The sequence below is a fragment of the Balaenoptera physalus genome, assembly GCF_965194825.1.
Source record: "Balaenoptera physalus genome assembly, chromosome: 12".
Taxonomy (NCBI): Eukaryota; Metazoa; Chordata; class Mammalia; order Artiodactyla; family Balaenopteridae; genus Balaenoptera; species Balaenoptera physalus.
Genome location: NC_138897.1, coordinates 57,977,269 through 57,992,231, shown reverse-complemented (window position 1 = coordinate 57,992,231; position 14,963 = coordinate 57,977,269). Strand labels below are relative to the sequence as shown.

Genomic DNA, 14,963 nt, shown 5'->3' with positions numbered 1-14,963 from the left:
GCGAAGCTTGGTTTCCTTATTTCATTATGTTTAAAAAAATTTAACTTTACTTATTTATTTTGTGCCTGCACAGGGACTTGAACCCTGGGCCCTCAGATTAAAAGTCTGATGTTCTGCCGACTGAGCTACCCAGGCATTTGTCATTTTTATTAAGACCTCTTAGCATATCCAAAAGGTATTTATGAGGGGTTTAAAAACCATTGAGTAAAAAACCCAAAGAATAAAAGAATAAACTAGAGGAAGAAAGGAAGGATCTCGTATTTCTTGAGTACTTACTATCAGCACTGACTACGTGTCCAGCACTTTACATGATCTTACTTAAGCCTCGTAAGAACCCTGAAACGCAGGCTTTCCCATCTCCATTTTACAGATGGAAGGGGTCCAGGACTCCAAGTGGTTAGGCTGTTTACATGGCAGTGGTGAGCTGTAGAGCAGGATTTTAACTCAGGCCTGAGCAGCTCTGCTCCTCCTTCCTGTCGCCCCCTAACCAGGAAGAGGGCAGCTAAACGCATGGGCAGGTGAGGCGTACATGGGGACATGGGGACACAGGCATTTCTCTGGCCCTCAGTGTCCTCAGATGGGGTTAAATTAGATACTCCTTAAACTGTTTTCAAGCTATAAAAGTATTGCCTATGTAGATCCTCGATAAATGTTGACTGAACCACATTGTATATATCCAAAATTATATAATAGAATTAGATGGAATGGGCACGGCCCAGATAGGAAAGGAAATAATATAATGTCGTGAATACACTAACCTGCATTTAAAGTGTTCATTCAGGGACTTCCCTGGTGGCGCAGTGGTTGAGAATCCTCCTGCCAGCGCAGGGGACACGGGTTTGAGCCCTGGTCCGGGAAGATCCCACATGCCGCAGAGCAACTAAGCCCGTGCGCCACAACTACTGAGCCTGCGCTCTAGAGCCCACGAGCCACAACTACTGAGCCTGCGAGCCACAACTACTAAAGCCTGAGTGCCTAGAGCCCGTGCTCCACAGCAAGAGAAGCCACCGCAATGAGAAGCCAATGCACCGCAACGAAGAGCGGCTCCCGCTCGCCGCAACTAACGAAGATCCAACGCAGCCAAAATAAATAAATATATAAAATTTAATAATAAATAAATAAAGTGTTCATTCATGTGGACCTGAACCATAGAGTAGTTGTCAGTTTTATTATGTATTTGGTCATATTAAAAAGCCATTTTTCTATTGTATAGAATAGGGAACTATATTCAATATCCTATGCTAAACCATAATGGAAAAGAATATGAAAAAGAATATATGTATGTATAACTGAGTCACTTTGCTCTACAGCAAAAATTAAACACAACACTGTAAATCAACTATACTTCAATAAAATTTAAAAAAAAAAGACATTTTGGGATTTCCCTAGTGGTCCAGTGGTTAAGAATCCGACTTCCAATGCAGAGGGACACCAGTTCGATCCCTGGTCGGGGAACTAAGGTCCCACATGCCGTGAGGAAACGAATCCCACATGGGGCAATTAAGCCTGCACGCCGCAACGAAAGATCCCGTGTGCCACAACTAAGATCCAACACAGCCTAAATAAATAAATAAATAAAAAGAAATTTTTTAAAAAAATTAAAAAAGACATTTTTACAAAAGTAGAGTTTGAGCACTTTTTAAGTAAATGAATATGGTTGGCTCCTTTGTTATGCTTTTAAATACACGTCTGGGATTGACATTATAAATCAAATTAATTTTTCCTCAGGTGTATATTTTCAATGGTTTCTATTTACAACGAGGATTAAAAGGTCCCCAGGCTGGTATTACCTGATGTCTAGCAGTATTTGTGTGCAGGCACCTGCTTTATACGTGTATTGGGCATCTCCCCAGATGTCTGAGATGCACAGTGTTCAGTGGGAGCATTTCCTACACGATGCTACGGCTTACTTTGTATGAACTGTTGCCACACTTGTTTTATCTAGAGTTATCTGGAACATTTGGGGCCCCTTGATTTATATGAATGAATGAAAGAAAACCTTTACTGTATCTAAACAATAAAACGATAGCAGGCGAGACAGCCAAACCTGGTAGTGAGGAGACCAGATTCCTGCAGAGTTTCCTGCCTGCCATGGACACACTGGAGATGACTGGCATCACCCCCGGGGTCACCAGTCTAGAGCGCTCTGGGTGTCTGGGGGACCTGCTTTCACCAGAGAACCATGGAGAGGGCGTGTGGCTTCCTGTGATGGGTGGCTCATTCTCCCTACAAGATGAGTGGCACCTGGCTACCCTGGGGTCTAAAGAAGATCTCAGACTTAGCTGGACTTTTGTCATTAAGCTCAGGGGAAATACACACACACACACACACAAACACACACACACACACGAACATAGTATCATAGTATCAATCCCTTGGAGTGCCAAAGAAAATGGGAGAGAAATTCTGAGGCTTGTCTCCCTGAATTTGAATTTCTATCTACAAGGCAGTCTGGAAAGGGAAAATGATATGGCTCCAATATTTTATTTAATAAATGACAGGGCATCCAATTATTCTGGGATGGGTTCTGTGTATATAGGTTGTAGGTCAGAACCATCCCATAATAATCAGCACCCTGGTCCAGGAGGCAAATGCCCTGTGCTCCTCTGCACCCCTATGACTTAGGGTTGTTCTTCTGAGGCATCTTTCCTCCCTTTCGGCTCCAAGTTCACTTGCAGCAGAGCTCATCTGTAAGAACATGTTCATGGGAAGGAGGGAAGTGATGGGTGCCCTGTGCCCTGCCAGGGATGGCTGCTTCTCTGACATACTGGTTCTAGGATTGGGAGCAAGTTTCCAGAAAGTACCTGTTTGAATACACCCAAAGCGTTGTGGACTTCCTTGATGCTCTTTCATCAAATATCTTTCAAAGCCTTATCAATAAATAGAATGATTAATAAATAGAATGGTAGGTGTGGACCAGTGGTTCTCAACTCTGGCTGCCGGTTAGAATCTTCTGGAGAGCTCAAAATCTCAAGGATTTTATAGTTAATTTGATGAATTGAAAACAGAGAAAATGGTGATCCTAGCAGGATATTTCTTTCTGAAACCACCCTCCAGTGCCTCACTTGCCCTTATTTAATTTTATTGGAGTTGACCCAAATAAAAACCTATCTCATCGCATTCACTTCCCCTACCTGCCACCCACTGACAGTGTTAGGAAACAGAATCTGGCACCATGCCTGCCGGATGACACACAAGCCAATGCGGGATGCTATGGCGAATCAGAAGTAGCCCTTCCCTCAGCTGGAGATTCCTCCCACAGGGTCTGAAGCGCTAGCATTTCTAACCCAGCCCCTCTCCAGATCCGCACACCTGCCTGAAATCACTTCGGTGGGAAGAAAGGTCAAGAGCAGGAAAACAGCCCCTTACTCTTGCATAGCCATCTCAGTGACGGAAGTGGGATTGCCTAATTGTCATTTTGTGCTTCTCCACAAAAGAAAAAGAACCCTGGAGTGTTCCAGAGAAGAGGGGTAACTTTCTCTGCATCCTGGCTGGGAAGGAATCTCCAGGGATGGATGGCTGGAGAATCAGAAGTAGGGAGAGCTGGGGACTTGTTCTTCTCGACGGCCGATTTTTAAGTCTGTTTGGCTTGTGTTTCTGCAGAGTAAAACATAAGTTAAAAAGAAGGGGAGGGAAAATTAGGTCTTGAGAGAACTAGAGACTCAAGGAATTACTTTTGTTGTTGTTGATGCTACAGTTAGTCCCTAAAAGAAGACAGAGTCGTAAGGGGGATGTAAACCCTCGCGCCACTAGTTTTCTGAGCAGCTTAGTTTGAGTGGAGCTTTAGCTGCCTGGGAAGGTACAGCAGGTGGTCTCTATGGAGAAACACTCTTTCAGATGGGTTTGGGAATCCAGTGCGCTTTTTTTCACTCCCAAACATATTTATTGTCATCCCTCTACGTAACTGTAGTTTGACAAATGTCTTGGCGATAATGTTGTAAAGGAAAACCTGAGAGACAGACTGCTTAGCTTAATTGCTAACAGCATTCACATCACTTTGAAACTGTAGGACATTTAGGAAAATCTAGCTTAATTCACAAAGAAGATGGTTTCACACCCTGGTTGAGCCGGATCATCGACAAGATTAGATATTGTCACAGTTAGAGACAGAGCAAAAAACAAAACTAATTCAAAACAAATAAAAACAAAATAAAGTTCAGCATGGACTTCAGTAAGAAGTATAAAAGGGTGGCAAAGGCACTGTGGTCATGTGACTTCCCAGCTTCCGAAGTCTGTGCTGGTGCTTTGTGAATATTTAGGTAGGAAGGAAGGGTTTGGTCAGGCTGGAGGGGAAAACAGAGGAAAGGGGTGGGGGAGCTGCTTGTTGCCCTGGGAATGTGAGGGGGAGGGTGGCGCTTCCTAGGCTGAGCGGGGCACCCAAGACAAGGTCCAGGTGAAGGCGCAGGTTGTGTAACCCTGAAACACCTGTACGGTGCTACTGGGAGGGGGTTCGTCCTGTTAATTGAGCCAGACAGGATGCTCGGGGATGTGTGCGACCCCTTTGAGCTGCCCAGAACCCTGCATCTTTCTCAAACACTTTCCAGATTCCAAAATGAATACTTTCAAAGAGGAGTTAACACGTTTGGGGGACAAAAATCAAACTTTGCTTTACTCTTTTGAACATGGAAATTTAAAGAAAGGTATTACTGTGATCATAGATGCACAGGGAAGGTAGACTTAAGAATCTTCATGCATCGTCCCACGTTGTCTCTTGCTCCGTGTTTTACAGTTGAAAACTATAGATTTAGATGGTTGGGAAATATTAAATAAGGAAATCCATGAGCCTCTTTGAGTGTTTAAGGAATGGGGCGGGGAATAGAACAAAATAGAATTGCTATGTTTCTTAGCAGTCAGTAGCAGTTTCAAAATATTCCATGATCCGGGACTTCCCTGGTGGCGCAGTGGTAAAGAATTCGCCTGCCAATGCATGCGACATGGGTTCGAACCCTGGTCAGGGAAGATCCCACATGCCGCAGAGCAACTAAGCCCGTGTGCCACAACTACTGAGCCTGAGCTCTAGAGCCCGTGAGGTACAACTACTGAAGCCCACGCGCCTAGATCCTGTGCTCCACAGCAGGAGAAGCCACCGCAATGAGAAGCCCACGCACCACAACAAAGAGTAATCCCCACTTGCCGCAACTAGAGAAAGCCTGTGCGCAGCAACGAAGACCCAACGCAGCCAAAAATAAATAAATAAAAATTTATAAAAAAAAAAAATTCCAGTTCCAAATATTCCAGTTTCCATGTCATATTAAAAAAAAAAAAAGACTTTCTAGGGCAAGTGTATTTCTCAGACTTATGAAGTAATGTAGGAAAGTAATTGTATCCCCATAAAACAACTCCATTCAAAAGAAGAAATAAAAATACCCTTTAGGAATGGCAAAGGAAGGAAGCTGTGCCTTGTGTCCAAGCACAAATGGGTGAGATTAGCATGATTAAAAACCAATTCTAAAGGAACAGTGTCTCACCACACATCCAAATAGTTCTCATTTCCACTGCTTTCCTCCTCAAAAATTGGATCTTCTAAGGAAAGAAAACTTAAAGTAGATGTTGCTTTAAATTCTTTCAAACTCATGGTCTCATGTTCAACCAAAAGCTCTAATACAGCAAGATAAGTAATAGGTTCATCCAGTGTCCTGACTGGCTGTTTCAAGTTTGACCAGGGGGACTCTCAGCCACCAACCTGCCCCTCTATCTATCCGCCACTGGCTTTAGTCCTATTGGTCCCAAGAAGGAAACAGTGACTCCTGGGCTTGCTGAAGCATCTGGATGTCATGGCAAGTGAGTGATGACCCAAGGAAAATGGAGAAAGCTGAAGAGCTTAGACAAGTATTGCTTTGCCTTGGAGACTCTCTCTTCCATTCACAGTGTTATCTCCTGAGGGCTTTCCAGTAGACTTTAGGAATCCTCTATTTAAATTTTTGTTTTCTAATAATAAGATGAGAAACTCCTTCTTCATTTCAAATGGTAAAATCAAATTTGTTTCCTGGATTTTTTTTCTTTCTATTTTATCTTTATCATCATCATTAGCATTTCATGATTTCATCATTAGAGTCTAATATCATTAGCTTTAAAATAGAAATGTTATTATTTATAATGAGAAATAAAAGTTTAGGAAAATATTAAGAAGTGAAAATAAGAAGAAAAGAGTCACATATATTTCCACCAATCAAAAGATCTAAAATGATGTTTTGAGGTTATTTGTGCTATCTTTTCTCCATATAATGATTTTCTAAAAATTCAACCTAGACATAATATATAGAGAGTGAGAAGGCAAGACACAGACATTCTTGGGAAAAGATATTTGCAATAAAAGTGTCTGACAAAGGACTCATATCCAGAGTATTGAAAAGTTCCTACAAATTAATAAGAAAAAGACAACCCAATAAAAAATGGGCAAAAGACTTGAATGGGTACATGTCTAAAAAACGATATTCAAATGTCCAATGAACATATAAAAAAGTATCCAACATCCTTAATCATAAGGGATATACAAATTAAAACCACAGTAATATAGTCCTACACACCTACCAGAATGACAAAAGTTAAAGTGACTGATAATATCAAGTGTTGGTTAGGATGCGGAGCAACTGGAACTCTCATATACTTCTCATAAGAGTGTAAATTGGCACAGTTCTTTGTAAATGATAGGATTTCCTATTATATACCCAACTATTTTATTCATTCATCCACTGATGGGCATTTAGGTTGTTTCCATGTCTTGGTTATTATAAATAATGCTGCAATGGACATGGGGTACAGATATATTTTCAAGTTGGTATTTTTGTTTCCTTTAGATATATTCCCAAAAGTGGAACTGCTGGATTATATGGTTGTTCTATTTTTAATTTCTTGAGGATCCTCCACACTGTTTTCCATAGTGACTACACCAACTTACAATCCCACCAACAGTGCACAAGTGTTCCCTTTTCTCCACATCCACACCAGCATGTATTATCTTTTGTCCTTTGATGATGGCCATTCTAACAGGTGTGAGGTGATATCTCATTGTGGTTTTAATTTGCATTTTCTTAATGACTAGTGGTGTTGAGCATCTTCTCATGGATCTATTGGCCTTTTGTATATCTTCTTTGGAGAAATGTCTATTCAGGTCCTTTGCCCATTTTTAAAATTGGGTCATTCATCTTTTTTTTTTTTTTTTTGCTGCTGAGTTGTATGAGATTTTGGATATTAGCCTCTTATCTGATAGATGGCTTGCATTTTTTTCCCATTCCACAGGTTTTTGTTTCACTTTGTTGATGGTTTCTTTTGCTGTGCAGAAGCCTTTTAGTTTGATGTAGTACCACTTATTTATTGTTTATTTTGTTGATTGTGCTTTAGGTGTCATATCAAAAAATGATTGCCAACACCCATGTAAAGGAGCTTTATTCCTATGTTTTCTTCTAGGAATTACATGATTTGAAATCTAACACTTAAGTCTTTAATCTATTTTGAGTTAATTTCTGTGAGTGGTGTAAGATATGGGTTCACTTTTATTTTTTTACCTGTGAATATTCACTTAGCACAATTTATTGAAAAAAACTGTCTTCTCTCCATTGAGTAGTCTTGACTTTCTTGTCAAATATTAGTTGACTGTGTATGCTTGGGTTTGTTTCTGGGCTCTTGATTCTGTTCCATTTGTCTATTTGTTTTATGTGGGTACAATACTGTTTTGATGATTATAGCTTTATAGTATAACTTGAAATCAGGAAATGTGGTGTTTCCTGCTCTGCTCTTCTTTTTCAAGATTTCTTTGGCTATTCAGAGTCTTTCATGGTTCCATATAAATTTTAGGAGTGTTTTTTCTACCCCTGTAAAAAATGCCTTTGGAATATTGATGGGTATTGCATTGAATCTGTAAAGGGCTTTTGGTAGTATTGACATTTTAACCATATTAATTCTTCCAGTTCATGAACATGGGATACCTTTTCATTTATTTGTCTTTGATTTCTTTCATCAATTTCTTGTATTTTTTAGAGATCTTTCACCTCCTTAGTTAAATTTATTCCAAAGTATTTTATTGTTTCGGTATGTTAATTCTAAAGTCATTATTGACATCCCCTCAGGCATTCTTATGCCCAGAGCCTTAGAGGAAAACTGTTTTTGATGGTTTGTTTATTTTGTTTTTTGGCTGTGCTGTGTGGCATGTGGGATCTTAGTTCCCCGCCGACCAGGGATTGAACCTGGGTGACAGCAGTGAAAGTGAGAAAGCGCCGAGTCCTAACCACTGGACCGCCAGGGAATTCCCTCTACACTTTTAGAACTAAAATTACTCATTCCACTTCAAAATAAGTTACTTAGGAAAAGAGACTTTAGCATAATGCATGAAGGGCACAGATTTTGGAAACAATGACCAGCTTCAAATTCTGGTTCTACCACTTATTGACTTCCCTATATCTCAGTTTTCTTATGTGTAGGATAGAAATAACACTCACCAGAAAGGACCTATGTTAGAATTCAGTGAGAAAATTAAGGTAGCACTAACCGGTCCTTGGCGCATAGTAAGTGCTCAATACATATCTAATACTATTATTATTAGTGCTTAGCAAACGTGAGGCTATTAGAGCTCAATAGATGATAGCTAATCATTTCACTAGGAAAGAATTCTCAGGGAAAGTGTTTTGATTTCTCAAGTGTTCTTCTGTGGCTACTACTGACATCGACCAGAGAGCTCACTATTAGAGGAGGGAGCTATATTCGGAAGGGCTCAGGTATGTTGTGAAGGCCAGGTCACCAGGACAATGTCACTGTTTGACATTAAGTAAAAGAGAAGAGGAGGTTGAGTTTGGGGCTGAAGATTTCTAAGATGTGAGCAAAGATATACTGTGAATTCTTTTTTTTTTTTTTGATACTGTGAATTCTTAATTTCTCAAGAGATAAACAATACAAGTGTTCCCAGTCTCTGAAGTGGAGGTTCAGGGTTGTGGTAGTGGAATGGCCAGATCAAGGCTGTAGGTGACCTTGACTTACTCAGATTAGTAGGCACAGCCTGGTAGCTGAGGGCTCTGAACCTGAGAAGGTGATCCCCGAGGTGGAGACCTGTGGAGCCAGGCAAGGTGGCCCCTTCCCAGGGGCAGGTCTTGCTGCACCTGTGGCAGTGTATAGAGAGGTTGGTCCTTGGGATGGAGTGGTTGGAGTTCTGTATCTCAGATTTTTGCTCCACTTACAATGTCCTTATTCAAGCCTTCCTTGGACAGAGCCCAGACTGGGGAGGGACCCCTCCCCTGATGGAAGCTGGGATATTTTACTCCATAATCATGCCCCTGCCCAGTGGCTGCTGCCCATCCCTCTCCCGCCCACTCCAATGCACACTCACACCAGACAGAGCCACCTTTGAACGTTTCAGAGGCTTTTAGATCCTGGAAGGACTGCTGCTCTTTAGGAAGAACTAAATTTATCAAACTTAATGTCCTAGGCACCGTGACTCAGGAATTTAGTGACCACCCCCCCACCCCTTTGAATTCATCTTTTTTCCTCGACGTTTTTTTCTTGAAAACTTTCAAGCCTATATAAAAGTTGAAAGAACAGTACAAGGGACATCATGATATCCTTCACTTAGACTCACTGATTCGTTCTGTTGACATTTATTGAGCATCCACTGTATGCTTGGCACTCTGGTAGCCTTTGTGTAAACAAATATGAGTGAGTTCTGTTGCTTGAGCTCAAGCTGCTCATGGTGTATGGGACAAGGTAGAGCATAAGACAAAAAAAACTCTAATATGGCCTGACCATGGTGGTATTCCAGGGAAGTATATTTCAGGTAAAGAGAGCAGCATGGCTGAAGTCATGGGAATTTGACAAGGCCTGGAAGATTTGGGGAACTGCATCTCAGTGATGGAGCAAGTGATTCTGAGCAGAGAGAAGCCCAGGCACCAGTGTAAGATCCATCCACAGAGTAGAGCCAGCTCTGGAAGATACTGAAGCTGACCACTCTAAAAGTTTGAAGCCCAAAATGCTTTCTGAAATTAGTAAAGAGGTTGCCTCTACTTTTTTGGGAAAGAAAAAGAAAATGGTTCCCAGGGCTGGGGTATGCCAGGAATCCTGCCTGAAGTTTCTTGGGCTTGCTCTGCTGATGAGTCAGCCCTGGTGTTGGTAATGCACAAGTTTGGGGACCCCTGGTCATAGTGAGATCTTGGGACCCCGTCCTCTAGAAACAACTTGCTTCCCATTTCCTGGAATCCATCAGAAGTGAGCCTTGTAGTATAATTACCCTAAGTTGTTACAACTAAGTTTTGAATGCAAGGGAATGAACCCTCCTTACTTATTTGAAAAGAAGTGAAGGATGACACTTGAAATGTAAGAAGACTTTTAAAAGGATGCAGGACTCATTTCTCCTTCAAAGGAGAACAGCATCTCCTAGTTTTTCCAAATGACTCTTACATGATTGATGGTACAGGGTAGTCATAGCTGTGATTTCTCAAGTCTAGGGAAGATTTAACTGCTTTTCTCATATTGCAGTCAAGGCAACTAAGTCCTCCCATGCGTATCCCTATTTGCTTTAACTTTTTCATTTAACACTTGAGAAACACATAAGAAAACAACGCATAAGGACGAAAATTTGTGACCTCTATCACCTTTCCTCAGATATCTAAATTTTATATTGTACTGTTGCAGAGAGTGGGGCAGAGGTTGCTGGAAGAAACCTTACTCTTTCTGCTTCTGGGGTTATAAAGAAATTCAGTGGCACTGGACTTATTGGATACGACCTCTTCTCTGTATCTGAAATTTGAGTGTGCCACCCAAGTGGGGTGGGGGGGTCCCACTTTGGCCCTCAAGCTGTATCACAGTGTTTTGCGGGCACAGCAGAGTAGATTTACTAGGCAGATGGCAGCTCCAGATCCACAGGGAAAGGCTACTTAACATGAGAATCTCTGCTGAGAGCCTGTGGTTCCTTCTTATACTGTGCGGCTCCAGGCTGGCGGGGCAACAGAGGAAGAGACGGAAAGTTTACCTAACTAAAGACATGCTAACTGATGAAAACACAGCACTCTCCCTTGTGTTTTACTCCCTAACTGAGGCACTGCAGTGCAGAAAAAGGAAGTTGTCCTTTATATAAAAAAATGAAGGAAAAAAGCCCAAAGTGCCTATTGTTTGCATACTTTCATATCTAATGTTATATTCAGACAGCACTGGATGATTCCTAGCAAGTTTTGGATTGAAGAATTAAACCACTGACATTCTGGAGGGTCTGTTCTTTTTATTCTATTCTATTAAATTTTTTTCCAGCTTTGTTGAGATTAATTTGACATATAGCAGTGTATAAGTTTAAGGTGTTCAACGTGATGGTTTGATACACGTATGTATTGCGAAATAATTACTGCAATAAGGTTAGTTAACGCCATCATCTCATATAACTAACTGCCTTTTTATGTGGCGAGAACACTTAAGAACTTCTCTCTTAGCAACTTTCAAGTATACAATACAGTATTGTTAACTCTAGTCCCCGGGCTCTACATTAGATCCCTAGAACTTACTCATTTTAATGAGGGTTGGCTGTTCAGTGGAAAATACAGGCATTTAATGACACCTTTCTCCAAACAGCTTAAAATCTTGCTAACACAAGGCACACAGAAGTTAGAAAAGATGTAGTGGGTGCTGAGGGAGATGAGAGGAAAGTCACAACACCGACAGCAGGGGAAGTCTGAGAAAGCTTCACGGCTGAGCGACGATGTGCCAGCAGACTTAAACGCAGCAAATGCTACAATATATAAAACATGTGAAAAAGGGTCTGGAAGATATACACCAAACAGTTTAGTTCTGAGGAGGATACTAGGATTAAGTATGGGAGATACTAAAGGGTTCATTGATTTTGATTGCACTCAATCAAAAATTACTTGTATTACTTGTATAATCAGTGGTGTGCTGGTAAATGTTAAAGAAGCAACTCTTTCCAAAAAAAAAAAAAGAAAAATTCATATTGTAGTGTTGTCCTACCACAGAGTTTTCCATGGTGTAAGTACTCCCACTATGGCTAATTTCAAGCAACCAAAGTAAAGTCAACTAGCTCACAAATTCTGAGAAATTTAACAATTCAAGCAATTGTTATGTGCCAGGCTCCAGGTCAAGTATGGGGAAGATGGAGAAAAGATTATGATGCAATCCTTGTCTGCCAGACAACAGACATACAGTGGCAGAGCTAAAAGAGGAACTAGAGGAAGAAGAGATTAACTTTGGCAAGGTGTGGGGAAGGAGGAGAATCAGAGAAGGTTCCCTGAATGAGTTTTGAAAGGTGGAATAATAGGTAACTAGCGGATGGGAAAAGGCCCCAAAGCATGGAAGCACGTGATACATTCAGGGAATTGCAAATTGCTCACTTTGCACAAGATTACTGGCACAAAATGTAGGATGAGGCCAGAAAAGAGGGCTGGGTCCATATTGTCAAAGATGATGAATTTCACTGTGCAGTAGTAATGTGAGCTACTGACAATTTTTGAGAAGCGTCAGGCATTAACTCTGATAGCAGAGTGGACACTAAACTGTAAAGGAGACCAGTGCAATGTTTCAAACGGGACTATACAGTAGAGATAGAAATGCGACAGATCCAAGAAGCCTTTATGAGGAAGAATGAACAGGATAATGAATTGGCTGAAGTGAGTGGAAGAGATTGGTTGCTTGAAGGTTATACCTAGGACTTTGAAAAATGATCACTCTGCTTCCTGTGGGAACGAATGACTTTGTCAGCAAAGAAAGGAAGCATTTTTAAGAGACTATAAAAGTTAGGACTTGGGAGCCCAATTGGTTATTTATCTTGTATCTTACGAGTGACGTTTGTAAGTTTGAAGGTCTGAGACTTGAGTGGCAGGCCATGAAGATGGTTTCGTTTTATTGTATTTGGATTTATGGATCTTATTTCTGGGTAGTTATGTTATGAAAATGATGCACTTTTGATCTGGGAGGGAGGACATCTCAAAAAATTGGGAAATAATAATTAACCCAGGAGTTTACTGGATAAATAATCATTTATCCATGGAGCTTGAAAAGAGAATAAGTAAGGGAAGGGAGGAAAGCACCCAGGTAAGCCTGTGAATCCAGTTACTCTAAAGAGTAATACGCATAATACAGAAAGAATAAGGGAGCAGGGAGGTGCCTGGTGATTCACATGAGAAACCAGTTGGGAAGGAGGCCAGAAACAATACTCAGGGCCTTAGATGTCTATGTACAAACACACAGGGCATAGGTAACAAGCAAAGTAAACTTGAGATTGTAACACCAGGGGTAAACAAGGTGATCTCATTGGAACTTTGTAGACTCAAGACTGACATACATACTTTGCTGTACAGCAGAAATTAACACAACATTGTAAATCAACTATACTTACATAAAAAAATAAATTAAAAAAAAGATTAATAAAAAAAAGAAACGAGACAACTCCTTGTATATCTACATAGAAGAACATGAAAACATATTAAATAAACAAAGTAAGTTACAAATAGATGTACATAATATGATCTAATTTTGGTAAATTAAAGAAACTATTACTATTTTCAAAAAAAAAAAAAGACTGACATACAGTGATGAAATCAAATCTATGCCCATTCAAAAGAAGCATATTTATGAGGTGGGGAAGGAGACTGGTGTGTATTGTAGAGGAACTAAGTGGAAGAGCATAAAGATGAATATTCAGGAGGAGAGGATCAGAGCATTAAAGCAATTACTACACACCATTTGGCCAGAAGGTAATAGGGAAAATATTAAACAGCAAACTTGTATAAAACATTCAGATAAAATCCTTTCAACATTTTTAATGGAAAATCTGACCCTGATTTCTTTTATTTATCTATTTATTTGTTTGTTTATTAATTTATTAATTTATTTATGGCTGTGTTGGGTCTTTGTTGCTGTGGGCGGGCTTCCTCTGGTTGCAGAGAGTGGGTCTCTCATTGCGGTGGCTTCTCTTGTGGAGCATGGGCTCTAGGTGTGCAGGTTTCAGTAGTTGTGGCTCGTGGGCCCTAGAGTGCAGGCTCAGTAGTTGCAGCACGTGGGCTCAGTAGTTGTGGCACGCGGGCTCTAGAGCGCAGGATCAGTAGTTGTGGCTCACAGGCTTAGTTGCTCCGTGGCATGTGGGATCTGCCCGGATCAGTGCTCAAACCCGTGTCCCCTGCACTGGCAGGCGGATTCTTAACCACTGCACCACCAGGGAAGCCGCCCCTAAAAATTAAATATTTTTATAAAGATTTAAAATTTTTAAAAATTTAAAAATTTTAAAGATTTAAAAGTCTCAAGACCTGAGACTATAGAAAATCAAACAGTACTTCCTTTTTTTTCATTGACAAATGTAATGTTAAAATTCATGTGACAAGACAAACAGATTCTTTACAATGGGCAGATGAAACAGGAGGGAAAGGGGCAGAGCACAACCTTTAAAAGAGTGACATAGCCCGAGGACATGACATAAACTGATTAGAACCAAATAGGTCCAAGATGGCAGACCTCGAGCCTCACTATTGCTCATTGTAACACATCAGCTAAATGACACACCCACAGGCGCCATGACAGTTCCAAGGCTGACCATAAAGGTCAAAAAGTGGGTGGTTGCCCAATTTCTGGAAATCCCCACCCCTTCCCCAAAATAGCTGGAATACTCCTCCCACTCATTAGCCTATGACATTACCCACCCCTATAAAAACTGACAACCCCATACTCTGGGGCCACTCTTGCCTTCTGAGATGGCCCATACTCTGTCTGTGGAGTGTATTTCTCTCTAAATAAATCCACTTCTTACCATCACTTTGTCTCTCACTGAATTCTTTCTGCATCAAGAACCTGAGCTTCATTAAGAACCTGAGCTTCCTTAAGTCCTGAGACCAGGTGTGTGATCTCAATTAAAAGACTGTGGGTTCAAGTCCCAATCTGGGTTACACAGTTTCACAGATACACTTGCAGCTCACCCATGGGGTAAACCTCCTAGCCAGGTTAATAACCCCCTATAGCCAAGAATCATGAGTCTGTTAAAAAGGGGTCTG

The 14,963-nt window shown here is 40.9% G+C and overlaps 2 long non-coding RNA genes across 3 annotated transcripts in view; both read right to left on the bottom strand.

Moving 5' to 3' along the window:
- LOC309640289 overlaps positions 1-14,963 on the bottom strand; it is a 59,666-nt gene that overhangs the window by 25,159 nt on the left and 19,544 nt on the right. The gene's annotated exons all lie outside the window — the stretch shown is intronic.
- Positions 37-14,963, bottom strand: part of LOC309640262 — a 33,652-nt gene continuing 18,725 nt past the window's right edge. For both annotated transcript variants that reach the window (XR_014252139.1, XR_014252140.1), the window contains exon 3: positions 37-14,148. This is a non-coding gene — a long non-coding RNA (uncharacterized lncRNA). The remainder of the gene's footprint in view (positions 14,149-14,963) is intronic.